Raw genomic sequence first — 16,808 nt, 5'->3', positions numbered from 1 at the left:
CCATGACCAAGGCAATGTATAAAAGAAAGTATTTCATGTGGGGGTTCATGGTTAGAGTCTACGATTTTCATGGTGGGAAGCCTGGCAGCAGGCAAGTGGGAATGTTGTTGGAGCCACAGCTGAGAGCTTGCATGTTGAGACAACAACCAAGAGGCCAAGAAAGCAACTGGGATTGTGAGGACTTTTGAAACCTCCAGGCCTGCGTCAAGTGACAGTGACACATCTCCTCCAACAAGGCCACACTTCCTAATCTTTCCCAACCAGATCTATCAGCTAGGAGCCAAACTTTCAGATATAAGAGCTTATAGGGGCCGTTCTCATTCAAATCACCACAGCTTGGGACTGTGAAGCAGCCTTCAGGTCTTTAAGTAGTATTGAGAAGCCACAGGCACTGGCATTTGAGTTCTTAAGGACAAAGGAAGAGGTGGTATCACTGGGCGGCAAGGTTAGAAGTCACCTAGGTAAGCTGAAGGCAATGTCTGGAATACAACTTAGCCCAACTGAGCTCAGTCCCCTGTGTAGCTAGAGTTGGGCAAAACCAGTAATGGACCTGAAGATAAAGATGGGCACAGACAGACACAACTGCAGAAAAAAGAGCTTAGAAACACATTTCTCATTTTAATCTCTAGAGTGATGGTTACATGAGTCAAATGATTTACCAAGATTTTTCAAATGTACTCAGTGCAACTCTTGGGAATTACAGCAAACAAATCTCTTGAAAATAAAGGAAATCATTCCCTTAGTTCTACATTCAATTTCAGTAAAGAAAATTTATACACACTTAAGATTATGAGAGAATCTCTTGTTTTCACTTTGAAGCTAATCAACGTAATAAAGGGTATCTTGGTGTACTGAAAGTAGTCATTTTACCATTCACATTATTTGGATCTTTTATTTCATTTACTTAAAGTGGATGATGAATCTAAATCTGAATTTTAATTAAAGCTGTTTTCAAACGTAATAATGTCACTTTGACTTACATTGTATTTTAACTGATTTAAAATGATTAAAGAGTTTTCACTTGCATAACTTTTAATGTAGAAAGGAGGCATGGGCACCTGTAGGATTAGACTTGTGCAATGATAGGCATACTGCTAGTTTGCATTGTTTAGTTAAGAACTGAGCATGACCCTATTCTGATATTCTTGGCATGGCCAGTCTTTAAAGTCAGTAATAAACCAATACTACTTTGAAAGGTACTCTTAGGATGGAGTGGGAATTCTCAACATAACCACCACTCAACTTCTTCATTTTTCTCTGTTCTGCTAAAAAGTAACAGTGGCATATTTCAGGAAAATTCTCTATAACTAATTTGCAGTCCTAGTCTTTCGTGCACATGCACATATTTATCTGTCATTGTATGTCACATTGTAAGATTTAGTGTACTTGACCTTTATTGTTTCTTGCTTCTAATTTAGACATTATAACCTCCCCCCAACAGGAAGCTTTGTGAATTACCTATTGACATGTTAGTAAGCCAACATCACCACCATCAACCTTCCTTTCAGTTTATGCTATTAAGGCCTGGTTATCTTGTACCTCATTCAGACTTAATACTCTGATAGTCAATAAAATATTTATAATAGAATAAAGTAGTGTGGATTTTTCCCCAATATAAACCACTTCTCACATAACTTCAGTTCAGATAGTTTCTGTTAATAGAAAGCAAGCAAAAGTAAAGAAATGAAGTCTTTAATTGGGAAGTCATTGAAAGTACAAAACTGAATAAAAGACATTGATACTGCTTAACCCCATTTTTTATGGAAAGAAGAAAAGCACATTTTGAGAGATTAGATTAATGTCCATCTTGAAATTTTTGTCTTAAGCACTCACCTAAAACTCAATGAAGAAACAGCATGGACTTCCCAGAACCATCTATTTTGTTTTCTTTAAAATAGAGGTTGATTGTGGCATTTGAAGACTTCTCTAGAGCTCCCAGGGGCTTGTAAATCCTATTTATCTGTAATGAAAAAAAAACACCTGCATTGAGTCATTTACACTAACATGGTTAATACAGAATTAGGGGCCTGAGTGGAAGTTGTAGAATGTATGGCTTCCTCCAACCCCTCCTACGCCATTAACAACTTGGAATACCCTACTCAGAAACTCAGCTTTCATTAAACAAGACAAATGGACTTTTATTCTAGAAGTTCTTTGACAGATGAGGATGGCCAGGCCTGGAGGCATGAAGTCACCCTGCAGGATGAAGCAGCTGGTTAGCAACAACCAAGAATTCTTAATATAGCCTTTTATTTTCAGTTGATTAAGAATGAGAAATGAGAGAACATGGATTCTTCTGTTTTTCTGAATAGGCAATTTTCTAGAATATTGCACCATCATAATTTCTACTAAAGCCAAGGAAATTACTGTGGAGGTCAGATGCCTCAGAACAACATGTTCTCTGAGAGCGTAAACTTGAGCAGTTTTAAATAGATATCCCACAGGAGCTGACGGTGGCAAAGGCAGCCTAAAGTTATTTAATAATCCATATGGTGACTGTGATATGGAATAATCACATATAAATAGTAAATAGTTCACATCTCTTAAAAGTGAATGTTTTTTAAAAGACTTTGCTTGCTGAGAGAATTACAGACTAGAATTAAGAAAGAGGGGCACCTGGTGTCTAAGGCGCCCTAACCCTTACCCTGAAAGTAACCAAGGTACATTACACACACCTCTATCAATATCTCTTTCCCAACATTCTTCTCCACTTTATCTCCCGTATTGCTCTCTTCTCCCTACCTTTGGCTGGCGTTGTTACTCCAGGTGCCAGATGATTGGAGCTGCAGAAACCCGAAGGTCTGCAACCCATGTATTGAGAAATAGTGAGGGAGTGAGGAGGACAGAGGGTGTCTAGTGAGAATGGAAGATGGAAAGGCTAGGGAAGAAAGGACCCCAGACAATGCTGGATGCCCTCTGCCCCCAGCGCCAAACCTGCCCTTCCTCTTCAACTTTCTTTAGCCTGGGCTGTCTAAAATGATCACCATAGCAATTTGAACTTCAGATGTCTTTTGATTTTGGATCCACTTGAAAACGGTCTAACCATAACCCTTCCTCAGGTTCACTTATTATTTCTTGAGATTTATTAGTAGAAGACAACTCCTCACAGCGCAATTAATCCTTGTGTCCATTAGAGTCCACCGTCCCCATCCTGCTACATTCTAGGTACACACCATCTGACATTATTTGAATTAAATGTGTTATTGTGGTTGAACTACTTTGCTATATTTTGTTTTCTTAAAGTGCATGCCATAATTATTTTTTTTCTTTTTGAAGAATCGGTATTCTGATAGACTAACAATTTCCATGTATTTGGAAATTAGCTACATATTAAAGTATCATCACCAATCTCATTAATAATGCTCCAAACCAGAAGATGAGGAAGTAAATGGGCACTTATAACACAACCTTGTATTTCCTATATAATCGCATATTTTTAAATGCACACATATAAGTAATTTTACACACAGCTTTAGCTGACAACATAGGACCACTAGTGACTTCTTTCACTCTTAGTCTTAGACTGATCACCTTGTGTGTTTGCTTGTTTCCTACTTTGGTGCAGGTCACCTCTGACTGCAGCAGACTCAGGAAGTGACCAGGCAGCATTCACAGAGTCTCTGTGTTGAAGCATCTCCCAGGTAGCTTGTCTTGATAAGATTCATGGTTTTAATAAAAATTCTACCATGGATGAAATACTCACTGTAAGATGGCTTTAGTGTCTTCTATTCTTCTTCCAAGAAGCAGGCCAGCTTCAGCTTGCATCTCAGGGACAGTGATTAAATACCAGTGCCTAATGCATCTATACTATTACTGACTTCTGTTCCCTGTGGCACACCCAGCGTGTGTAGAACTGAATGCAGACAATTCTTTTTTACTCTTGAACTTGAGAGTGGCTGCCTCCCAAATTTGCTGTGAATTAAAGTCATCAATCCCATTCTCCGGTAGGTTGCAGCCTACAGGACATTGAAAAACAACATTCCCACATGACCAGTAGGTGGAAATAGAAAATGATAACATCTCTCTTTTTATTTTTATTTAAATTATAGGTCAGCTAACTTAAATTCTAGGTTGCCTAACTCAGAATTTCTAGTGTGAGTAAAGTTAAAATTTAGTGTTAGGACATCAAATAAAAATACTACCTCTTGGGCTTGAAAGATGGTTCTGAAGTTGCGAGCATTTACTAGTCATGTAGAGGTCCTGAGTTTAATTCCCAGCATCCACATCTGGCATCTCATGAGCACCTGTAACTTAAGTTCCAGGGGAACCTGTACGCTCTTCTGACTTTCACAAGCACCTGCACACCTGTGGTGTACCTACATGAACGTAGGCACACATACACATATACCTGAAATAAAATAAATACTATCTTCTTTACTTAGCTCCCTGGGAAATTTCTAGCCAGAGTTCAGGTTGGAATTAGAAGCCAGTATCTTACCACAGCCTGCCACAACAGAAACATGCATTCTGTTAACTTTTTATGCCCTATCTTAGGAACATGGTATTGAAGAAAGCAACGTTTTCTTACTAGGGGAATTACATCAAATTCGACCATGTATAATTTGAATGGGCCATTTAAAAGAATGGAAAGAGATATGGTATTTATCCAATCAGGGGGCTAAGGGTACAAATAGCACATGACAGGTAGAGGCTAGGGTTCTACTGGGCACCTTCAATGCACAGCGAAGCCCCTTTGATGCAGTTCAAAGTTACGAAGACCAGGCTGGGGAACTCTGGTCTAGACGATTCAAGTCTCTCTCCGTCTGACCACAATTTTGTAACCTCACCATAGGTCCTACTCAGAGCTGTGAATTTTCACTAAGGCAAGTCTGATTCCCTGTCTGAAATTTCCTCAAAATCCACATTCTACACTAAAGACCTTCCTGTAGCTCCAAGCTCTCTCCATGTACCATCTTTATACTTCAGTACATGTTCCTCACACCTTGATTTCCTGAACTTTCTAACATTGGTATTAGGACACATTTGCCTTAGACTTTTCCTTCCTCCTTTCCTCCCTCCATCCCTTCCTCCTTTCCTTTCTCCCTCCCTCTTTCCCTCCTTCCCTCCCTCCCTCCCTTCCTCCTTTCCTTTCTCCTTCCCTCCTCTCTCTCTGAAACAGAGTCTCACAATGTTGCCCTGCCTGGAACTCTCTATGTAGACTAGGTTGACCTCAAACTCACAGAGATCCGTGTATGTCTACTTCCCCATGGTTATGATTAAAACTGTGCACTTCCACTGTTTCCTTTTTTAACTGAAAATAGATTCTTCATTCATACAACACAATACCACCATAGTTTTCCCTCCTTCCACTCCTCCTAGCTCCTGCTGCTTCCTCTCTACCCCAGCTCCACTCCCCCTTCCTTTCCTTTAAAGAAAAGAGAGTCCCCAAGAGATGACAGCGAGATTGGACAAGGCAAAAGCCCTCAAGTGGAAGTTGGACAAGGCAACCCAACAGGAGGAAAAGAGTCCCAAGAGCAGGCAAAGAGTCAGACACAAGCCTGCTCTTACTGTTAGGAGTCTCACAAGAACATCGAGCTAACGGCCATATGCAGGGGACCTGGTGCAGACTCACGCAAGCCCCAGTGCTTGTCATATCAGTGTCTGTGAGCCCTGCTTAGTTCATGCGGTGGGCCATGTTCTCCCCGTGTCCTCCCACCCTCTTACTCCTCCAGTCTTTACTCCTCCTCTTCTGCAGGGTGCAGTGGGAACTTCCTGGAATCTGTGAGGTTGACCATATTGAGGACTCCTAGAAATGGAGGATATGGAGGCTGGGTGGCCTTGCTTTGTAGCCAGCAAAGGCTCCACCATGTCTTACCCCACATAAGAATATGTGAAGCTTTAGAGAAGAGACTGTCTTGTCAGTTTCTTCTTCATCATCACCACACAGCATCGAAACCAACTTCCTTCCTTTCCTTTTTTGGGTTGCATTTTGAGGCAGGGTCTTCCTGTGACTGTCTGATTGGCCTGGCACTTACTGTGAGGCTCAGGATGTCCCCAAAATCTCGACGATCCTGTTGCCCCCAGTCTCTCAAGAGCAGGGATTACGGGTGTGAATGACTATGCCCAGCTCATCACGCCTTCTTTAATGATGAATTATGATCACTGTAAATATTTGAGCCAATGACGGGTAGTGGAAGAATTGGTGCACACGAAGCCTGGGATATTCTGGCTCCTTCTCAGAGCTGTGGTACTTACTAAAATCACTTCACCTGGTTTTTGATCATTGATTTAAAAATATCCAGCTGGGAGCAGCAGTGTGATGGTTTTGGATTAAACTTGCTTTAAAGCCAGTGTCATGCCAAACACAAGGACATTGTGCTGGAATCTGTTAGAGGATTCTGGCAAATGGAGCTTTGTGGATGCTTGAAAACTGAAGGCAACATAGTCTCTTAGGAATGTGTGCCTATCCTCTCTGTCTCAAGTACTTGTTCTGTTGCCTCAAAGCTCAGCTTGTGAGCCAGAAAGGTCTTGGCTGTTGGCAAATACTTCATATCTTTGGCAGAGGCCTTTGACTTCAAGCTCTTAGGAGAAGGGCTGTGGCCGTGATAATTTAGATCTCATGTGGCCATTGTGGAAGGGCACCTCCCAGGGCAGGTGGACCTCACTGTGGGGTTCTGCCTGTTAAATAAAGTATTACAGGAACTGACGGTGGCTGCTCATGTGGCTCCAGCTCTTTTGCGACATTTTAATGTCCTGGGTAGATAAACAGGGAGCACAATTGGATCTCAGAGGCAGGAATTTTTACATCTGTGACTTGTTTCTATTAAAATTTTATCATATGACAGCAAAAGCACAGTTGGTATTCATCTTTGAAAAGAATCTAGATACCTTTACAAGGCAAGTAGAACCTCTGGTGTGGCCTGCTATTCAATCCCTCCCCCATACTAACTTCCTATAAGATATAAGACAGCAAGAAGGTAATTGAACAGCACAGGACAGTAGCATAGATTTCTTTTGATTATTGCTATTTTATCAATGAGGCTAAAAAAAACCCCTGCTTCATTACTTCAGGTAAAGTAAGATAAAACAGAAAGCAACATTTGGTCAGGGTATCTGTGGTAAGGAATGGGCATGCATGTAGTCAATGCAGAAGATTTTATACCATAAAGCCAGAGGTATGCTGGCACGCTGGGACTCTTAAAAACCATGATGACTTGCCTGGCTACATCCATTCAGCTAGTAATTCTGTTAACTGCCTTAAAGATGCTGAGGAGAGAGAAATAGATTGTAAAGGTGTTTGCATCTGTTTCCTGGACAGGTACCCCCCTCCACCGCCCACATCTCCAATGTGTTTCTGTTGCCTCTTGCTGTAAGGTTAAGGCAGTGGCTTACCTGGGTACCTGCCTTAGAAGGGACATCACCCTTATGTGACACATTTCCTATACCATTCCTGGACAGCTTCTGCAGAGGTGGTCAGCTGCTAAAAACTCACCTCAGTGTTCAGAAAAGTCTGCCTTTATAAAAATGAAAAATGTGAAAACATTAGCCTACAAATAATTGAAAAACTGAATTAATTTAAAAATGTAACACAAGGTGGCAGACAACAAATGGAGTTAGGTTTGTAAAACCACAGCTAATTTTCTTTATAGAAAGGTGGAAATACGATGAGTTTGGAAAATCGTGGCAGGTTTACTCCCAGGGACATGGCTATGAAGAGTTGTATGCTTCCTTCCACTTCCCCACATGTTTGGCATATACGCACGTGGAAATGTACAGGTATGCATTTATGCATATTCACATACATGCCGAAGATACTTTTGCCACATTGAGGGATTATAATGCAGAATTTTTGTGTCTCTTATTTACAAGTGCTCTACAAATATTTAACACAAATATTTCCTTTGTGCTATGAGATAAAATTTTTTTGGTTTTTTTTTTTTTATGAGACAGGGTTTCTCTGTATTGTTTTGGAGGCTGTCGGTCCAGCCTGGCCTTGAACTCACAGAGATCTGCCTGCCTCTGCCTCCCGAGTGCTGGGATTAAAGGCGTGCGCCACCACCGCCCGACATGTACTATGAGATAATTAAAGTATATAATACATGTAAGATGTGTGCGTCTTTATGTTATCTGTGTAGTTTATTCATACATTCATGAAGGATACATTTCTGTTCCATCTGGAAGCAGGGCCGGAGGCCCTCATTTTACCATGGTAATACAACTTTTTGTAATGGAAAACTCCGTAGTCCAAAACTTATGGATCCCCAAACACCAAACATGAGAAAAAATAGGGGCCATTTTTTCCAAAAACATTGTTAAAGACGCCAATGGCCTCATTTCATATTCTTTAAAACAGACTCACTTCTATTTATTTGCATGTGTCTGCATGAGTTGTGTGCAGGTGTGTGTTTGGGAGGGGTCCATGGGCCTGCTTGAGGGTGTGTAGGCCAGAAGAAAGCATCCTCCTTCGTTACTCCCTGCTTCCCCTTCTGGGGCTGTAGCACCAACGAACCTTCTTCATTTGCGGGGAAGCCCTGCTTACCAGATAGGTGCTGGGATCTGAACTCTGGTTCACATGATTGCATAGCAAGTGATCATAACCGTTGAGTCATCTCTCCAGTCTCTTGTTATGTGTTTTTGTGTAAGCCTCTTGTTATGTGGTTTTATGGAAAGCCCGGGTATAAGGCTAGTGAGAGTCTCATTCGCTTATATAATTGTCAGATTTTTGTTATGTTATTTTATGAAATACAGTGTGAAACTGGATCTGTGTGCCAGCAAAGGCTTCCCATAGCGATGAACTCATTAGGCCCCGAAACCCCTATGCTGAAATTAATTCCAGACAAAGAAGGAAGATTAACACACTTTATGTTGATTAGGAAAAAATAATACAACGTCAGCCTTTTGTCTCCTGCTACTCAGTACCACTCAAATTGAGCCAAAAGAAAATTAACTTGGATTTTGAACATTAAGTACCAGTGTGTCAAAGATTAGTCTAATTAATTTTTTAGAAGACAATTTTTTAATTAGCTACACGCCGGCACAATACATATTCTATTGAAATCTCCTGGTAAAATATGACCTTCAGATTTTGCTCAGAGTTTATGTCTGTTTCTTTGGCAGAGAAGTCCACAGCATACTTCTAAGAGATTAGTGGTATAATTTGCCCTAATATAACTGTGTTTTGATTTTACCATCGGATTAACTATCAAAACAATTAGAACACAAGGAAGGAAGGGAAAAAGACTTTCATAAGACTGGTAAGAGATGTGCAAGTTGAAATTTAAAATAAAATTATTTCATAAACATTTTATCAGTTACAGTCGTGACATTAAAAGAGGCGAGGAAGAGAAGGGAGAAAATGCTTACATGCGGACAGGGATACTTCCTGCAAGTACCCGGAATTAAAATTGTGCTGAGCACATGGCATTGCACAGAGCAATGAACATTCCTCTTCATTATCTGCATAGAACCCAACCACAAAGCCATTCCTCATAAAAATAACACGGGTGCACAAATGGGACAGTTATTTGGTGCAATTTTCTCATGTTGCTCCTTGTAATGTATATCTGGATTCATCAGGGTAGAATATGGGTAGACTATAGCAGTTTCTTAGACAAGGAACTGCCTCAGGGGTATCTTTCTGGCTGGACTGGTGGCCTCACATAGGTCACATGCCTTAGTCTCTCACCTGGTGGAAATAGGGTCTCAGCTACCCTTTCCATGTGATTCAGAGAAAACCATCCCTTTTAAGGAATGAAGAGAAGACTCCCCCCCCCCACCATTTATGTCATCAAACTGCTTTGCTAATTTTGGATTAGCGATTATAATACCAAGCGCTCTCAAATACTTTGTTCTGAAGACCTAAAAGAGTTTTGCAAAATGGTTGCTACAGCTATCAACATATTTTATTTTACATTAAAATTTATAAATAAAGATATTTACCTGGACATTCATTTATGAAACAGTTATAATTATATCTACATAGTACAATCTGTATATATTATAGTATGTGTATGTAATAATATATAATATTGTAATAAGAATAAATACTTTCAAAACAAAAATTTAGTGAGAGGTATGAAACAGCTATACATAGCTGGAAACCTCCTAGATGGCTCGATTGTTGGAAGCTGCAGGATGTTTCTTATGTTGAGAAGTATGAAGAAACTTGAGTTGTCAAATGTCTCCCATAGGCTCATGGTTTGGGGAGACGCTGGAGCCTTTAGAAGGAACAACCTTTCTGGTAGAAATGGATTGCTGAGAGTGGGCACATTTACTCCCTGCTTCCTGACTGTGGAGGCAAGGAACCTAGCAGGATTCCCACTCCTGCAACTATGCTAACCCTGCTTTCGTGGGATAATCCCTTCAAGCTATAAGCCACAATAAGCCCTCTACCCTGTAAATGGCTTCTGAGTGGGTATTTGATCACAGAAATGAGGAAAGTAACTCAAACAAAGCATTTTCCTAACCTCTCAGGAAGCTTGTTATTTTATGAACAAGTTTTGTTCTCTGACAGTTTCACACATGTGTATATTACACTCTACCACCTCCATCTCCCTTTAAGCCCTTGTTAGACCTCTCTTCTATACAAATCTCTTTCTCTAATCATGACTTCCTCTGAGCTTAATTAAGTTTGTCTGTGTGATCCCAGGTTGAGGACTATCCATTGATTTTGATATAACATTTATAGAAATTCAACAACAGATTGTTTCTTGAGTTAGTTATAGTATGAAATATAAAAATACAGTTATAGAGCCCTGAGTGATTCATTCATTACGTGAAAATCTATAGTGGGTGACATAGTTTGTATAGATTTTTAGTGCGTGTAGGTTTATATAAGATCATGCATTTGTCATTTTGAAAATATTGGTTCTTTCAGTACTACACATATTTCAGATGCTGACACAGCTTATTTCAACAATAAAAAATTAGTGTTGTTAATATCATCATCCCTTTCATCAGAAAAATATTTCCAAAATGAGTTGGGAAACTCATGTTTATAGCTTATAGCAGCAGATGCAAGCCTCCTCAAAAAGCTTCCAATATCTACTGAAGTTTGAATTTTATCATTGTCAGAAAGTTTTCATTTAATTATTCCCCTGAATTACTGTGCTTATTTCAATTGTTTCCAATGAAGTATTTTTTAGATTCCATATTTGGATAACCATATTTGAATAATCATAGTTAGTCAGCCAGTTTGTCTTTCAAGTAAACATGTTTTTCTGTGTAAGAAATGTCTGGCACAATTTGTGCTGCAATAATTGTGCTTGAAGACAATGATAATAGTTCAACATACAACAAAGTATTTAATATACACTTTGCATTCCTCACAATTATCAAAAGGTATGCATTAAGGCTGCAAGATTCGACAAGACAATGATTTTGCTGTTGTTTACTTTTTCCCTCTCTATATTGGATGTAGCAAATAACATAGCAACTACCAGTAGAGATTGTGACCCCTTAATTTGTAATACGGTTTCAAGATTTTTACTTACTCATGCTTTTGTGTCATAAAGACAGTGTCGACATAGTACAAAAGAAAAATACTAGGTTATGTTATAATTAAAATAGTTCTAATGTCTCTTGGAGCTTTCGGTTAGAAGGAAGGGGAATGTGTAGGTGACTGAATGGCATACCGCTCTGGTGTTGGACAGAGTTACTCACTGGTGACTCATCTCTCATTGATTTAATCTCAATTTGGTTTTGGACAAATGACTTATCAGCCCAATCCACTACTACACCTCTAAACCAGCCTTTTCCACTGAATTTCCAGTTTTCCAAGATTAAAAGTTATCACATGGCATTGTTAGCAGTGATCACTAATATTTATACTATCATATGTTGTGATGAAGACACGGTGTGATTATTAACTTTATTATCAGATTATTAAGCATAGAGATTAATGCCAACTGTTAGGATTTGTTTATCTGACCCAGACCCAAAATTATGTTTGACATTTCCTGTGAGTAACAGAAGCATGAAGACACTTTTGTCCTTTACCTTGCTAAGTACAAACTTGACACTTTGGCTCTTGTCCATTGAGTTTACAAACCCATATATAGTTAGTTCTGAGAGTCATTTCTCAGAAGTTAAAGCTCGTAATGACACATGAGATACTGAATTTGGTGCCTCTCTTAGTCTTCTAGCCTTGACTTGCTCTCTGACATACCAGGTTTAGGAAGCAGGAATTATCAGGGTGGGGGTGGCCCTACAACCATATAGGTAGACCACAGTGAGCCCCAGCCACCTCTTTTATCTAAAGCCAAGAACAAGCTCTTCAGAAATGCCTCGCCTAACAGAGGCAGGCGAATCTCTGTGAGTTCGAGGCCAGCCTGGTCTACAAAGCAAGTTCCAGGACAGCCTCCAAGACAATACAGAGAAACCCTGTCTTGAAACAAAACAGAAATGTCTCGCCTAAAATGTTGCCACCAGGAAAAGCAGATTCTAAAAGCAAGTGCTGAGCTGAAATGCAGGGCCGGTAGCACCTCACACCAGCTGGGTGGTACATGCAGAGTTCCAAGGAAGCACATGAATTCAGTGCCAATGATCAACTTACCCACCAAGCAGAGCAGTAGCTATCTGTTAACTTGATCCCTCTTTTAAGTATTTAACAGTATCTTAGCACTCACTTACTAATTAATGGAGAGGATCTTAGACCCTTTGTTATGAAGTTTCATAACTATGAAATGAGATAAATTTCTCAGGTTTTAAAATCAAATTGTATTTAAAATAATTCAGTAATGCAGCAATACAGAGGTCCTGATAGCTTTGTTTCATTGGGATACTCTTGTTATCTTAGGTCATTGTCCCAAGAATTATATGCCTATAGCTCAAATGTCAACATTCAAAGATGATTCTTATTGTATGTTCATTTCTTTGATGTTTTGTCCTCCTTGACACTGTAGGGTAATTTAATGAACCAAGAGTACTTGGTTAACCTTTCATTTTGAAAATAGTTTTTTAATTGAGCATATGTTAGCAGAAGCAACAGGAGTATGTGGATTTTGTTACAAGGTTGGCTTTTCAGATGCAGTAGGTGGCCATTATTGGCATTCTGTCAAGTTGTTACCATGGGCAGCATGGCCATTCAGGGCCATGAGTCAGTGGCTCTGACAACACCAACCACTTGATACAGGAGAAACACATACACACTTTCAGAAAACAACAGAAGGAAGTACTTTATTTTCCATGTTTATTTGGAAGGAAATATACAGGCTATCAATAGCTACATTTGAATTTTGTGTGTGTGTTTATATATGTGTGTACAATAAACTATTTGCATGCATGAATTTTTCTGTAAGATGAAACATGCAGTTCAAGAGCCAAAATGTCAGAAGGTAGAAATACCACATGAGACATTGCTATGCTAAGAACTAGATATGACCTAGGTAGATGAAGATACATGGCTCTTAGGTAGCTAAATGTGGGACTAGTTTTAACTGAGATGGCCTTACAGTGTAAAATTTCTATCAGATCTCACTGATGAATGGATGAATTAGATCTAATTTCATTGATGTGTATCCTGCATATGCTGAAATGTAATGTTTGACATATTAGGCTAAATAAAACACATTATTTAAATTAATTTCACCTATTTATTTTTACTTGTAGAAAATGTGGCTTCTAGAAAGTCTTAGAATATATTGCTCACATTTTATCTTCAGCAGTGTTGCTTTAGAGGGTGTTAGGTATTACCTCTTCACTGTGGTGCTTTGGTTACACACACACACACACACACACACACACACACACACACACCGTGAATGTGAGGAGAGGTTAAGAAGAACAGCCATAACAGTGAGTCCTGAAAATCAGTGAGATGGCTCAGTAGGTACAAATGCTGTCACCTTAGTCTGACAGTCTATGTTCAGTCTCGGGAACTCATGGGGGAAGGAAAGAACAGATCCCAGGACGTTGTCCTCGGAACCCTACATGATTGCCATAGCACACACATGCTATCTCTTCTCTCTCCAGATCTTTCTCATAAATAAAAAAATAATTAAGTTAAAATGAAAAATAACAGTGAACACTAGAAGATTAACCTACATCAGCACCACTTAATGGGCTAATTCAGAGACCCCAGGCTTCTAAGCCAAAGAAGAGAGCAGTGCTGTCTGCAGTGGCGACAACCAGTGTGAATTTCCAATAGACCTCAGTGCTAGGTCCCAGCATGAAGGAGCTTGCCCCACAGCCCATTTAATTCTACCCACTTCGTAAAGAAGCCAAAGGTGTTTTTTAGATGCCAAGGATTGCCTTTCTTTGTCCTGCACTTAAAAAAGACTGCAGTGAGCTTATAGGAAATGGCTTGGTGAAGCTCGCTAAAATTTTCAGGTCTGTTTTAGACTTGGGTACTAGAGAAAGGTTTGGTTGTGTTGATTAAGAACACCTCACACACGGAGCTGGGGATTGTCCTAAGAAGCTTCATAAAAGTCAAGTCTAGACCTGATTTAGCTACTTAGATCAGTGAGAAGTCATAATTTCCAGATTCATTCGACTGTGCTGTTTTGAATAGCACATGTCACCACTACTCAGTCATAGTCCTGATTCTGTTTAGTGTTCAGGGTCCCCTGCCGCCTTCCCATGCCTGCCCAGCTCCCGTACCAGGCTGCAAGCCCCACACTTTCAAGCTTTAGTTTGATTCTAGAACCACCTCACTCCGTTTCTTCATCTTCTTCAACATGTACCTTGAAGACTTGGGACTCCTGGAGGAGAAAAAAAGCCGGTGTGGGGCTCCATGCTCATCTACATCCTATCCTTAAATTTTTCATTCATTTTAATATTAACTCTTGATTTTAATTATCATTAGTGTGGCCAAAGGACAAATAACTGGGCAGAGGTGTCATTCTTGGTGGGGAGTGGTTCATGGGTATAGTCACTGTATCAAAAAAAGAAAAAGAAAAGAAAAGAAAAAGAAAAATGTAGCAGAGTACATGGTTTCTGCAATAGCTGAAAGGAAGGAGGGAATTCCACAGGGTGTTCATTCAGATCCCTACCCTGCCTTCACTGGTCACAAATAGATAGCATCACTGTCTCCACTAGACTCAAAGACTACTTGATGACCGGTCTCTTGGGAGACTTCTGGTGAACAGCTCATCAGTCTGTTATGGTCATGTTTCTCCCTCCACACAGAGTGACATGTGAAAGTTAACTATATCCGTTTGAGGTTATGGAAATATTTGAAAAATTTGTGACTGGCTCATACATCAAAGACTTGTCACTTTTTTCTTATTAAAATGTTATGAGCAGCATAATACAAACATTTACATAAAATAAATACTTTTACTGAAGTAAAATATTTTTCTCACTCTCATGGCAATCAATTTTGGGTCCTTTCAATTTTGACATTGAAAGGAAACTTACTGACTTATTTTACTTTTTTTCCAAGTAAAAACATTTTTAAAACTTACTTGTTGCCGGGCGTTGGTGGGGCACGCCTTTAATCCTAGCACTCGGGAGGCAGAGACAGGTGGATCTCTGTGAGTTCGAGGCCGGGCTGGACCAACAGCCTCCAAAACAGTACAGAGAAACCCTGTCTCGTAAAAACCAAAACCAACCAACCAAAACAAACAAACAAAACTTACTTGTTTATTTTACATCCCAGCCACAGTTTCCCGTCCTTCCTCTCTTCCAAGTCTTTCCCTGAGATTCCCCACTTCTCCTCCGTCTGTTCAGGAGAGGGCAGGTCTTTCATGGATATCAACAAAACATGGCATATCAAGTTTCTGTAAGACTAAGCATCTCCTCATATATTAGGGGTAGGCATGATGATCCAGTGCGAGGAGTAGGGTCCCAAAAGTTAGTAAAAGAGTCAGAGACTAAGTAAAAAATTTAAAGACAGGTGCCATGTAGTGAAGGTTTACCTGGAATTTCTTATGTGGCTGAGAACGTATGGTCCTCCTACATTCTAGGATGACAGTCGTATACCACTGTGACCATTCTATTTAAATCTAAATTACTGACAAGTATCTCTTAACAATAAAAAGTGCTCATACCTGGAAAATACAGCTAAGACAAGTTTACAGTGTTTGTACAACAATACCTTTAAATAGCTGATTCTAGGGACTGGGATTAAAATAAAACTGAGAAAAGCCATGCAAATATGGAAGGATTATGTAGAATATACTTGGCTTCATTCCACCACATTTTAAAGTAACTGTGTAATATTACTTTTTAAAAATAATTTTTAACAACTAGTAGACTTTGTTCACTTTGTTTTAGATTTATAACCAAGAAACATAATGCACATAAAATTCCTGTATACTCCAAGATTTTACAGACTGTTAACAAAACTCCCTTGGAGGAAACAAACAGAGTCCTTGCCACCTGTAAGACTGGAGAGCGCTGACAGGGCTTGCATGACTCCTGCAGAAGAGCAGAAAGTAAGCATCACTAGTCCCTGAGCTGGACATTCAGGCTCAGGGTTTGTGGTGATTGGCAGCTCATCTCCAGCCTTCAGCACCTACTGCTGTTTTCAGGAGAAGAGGAAGCATAATACAACTCTTAGGCCTTTTACAATGAGAAAAGCCCCCCTCTTTTGCAGTGTGATCCCTAGTAAGGTAACCTGCAGAATATAAATATTCAAACTGCCCCATCATTGCTGGCTTAACCAAGATGAATAACTTCATCCAATGACAGCTGTCAATCTGTGCTTGGTGCCTAGCATTTAGTAAGACTCACAGAAGAGGTAAAATCACCACTGAAATATGTCATTAAATAAAAGAAACAAGAAAAGGCATCAGAATGAAAGGAACTGAAAAACTGCAAGCATTTTCTAATGACAGAAGCTTATGACAGGCAAATTACTTCCAAGAGCAAATCAAATATTCAATTCTGCAGCAAGAAGAGATGACAAATGTAACTCACATGTGTGT

The 16,808-nt window shown here is 39.7% G+C and overlaps 1 protein-coding gene across 25 annotated transcripts in view; it reads right to left on the bottom strand.

The window, feature by feature from the left end:
• Positions 1–16,808, bottom strand: part of Dtna (dystrobrevin alpha) — a 346,019-nt gene that overhangs the window by 180,959 nt on the left and 148,252 nt on the right. For all 25 annotated transcript variants that reach the window (XM_040757910.1, XM_040757911.1, XM_040757914.1 and 22 more), the window contains exon 2: positions 1,834–1,960. The gene's annotated coding sequence lies outside the window, so the exon portion shown is untranslated. The remainder of the gene's footprint in view (positions 1–1,833; positions 1,961–16,808) is intronic.

Source organism: Mesocricetus auratus, unplaced genomic scaffold (genome assembly GCF_017639785.1).
Source record: "Mesocricetus auratus isolate SY011 unplaced genomic scaffold, BCM_Maur_2.0 Super-Scaffold_100015, whole genome shotgun sequence".
Classification (NCBI taxonomy): domain Eukaryota; kingdom Metazoa; phylum Chordata; class Mammalia; order Rodentia; family Cricetidae; genus Mesocricetus; species Mesocricetus auratus.
This window is presented reverse-complemented; position numbering and strand designations above follow the sequence as displayed.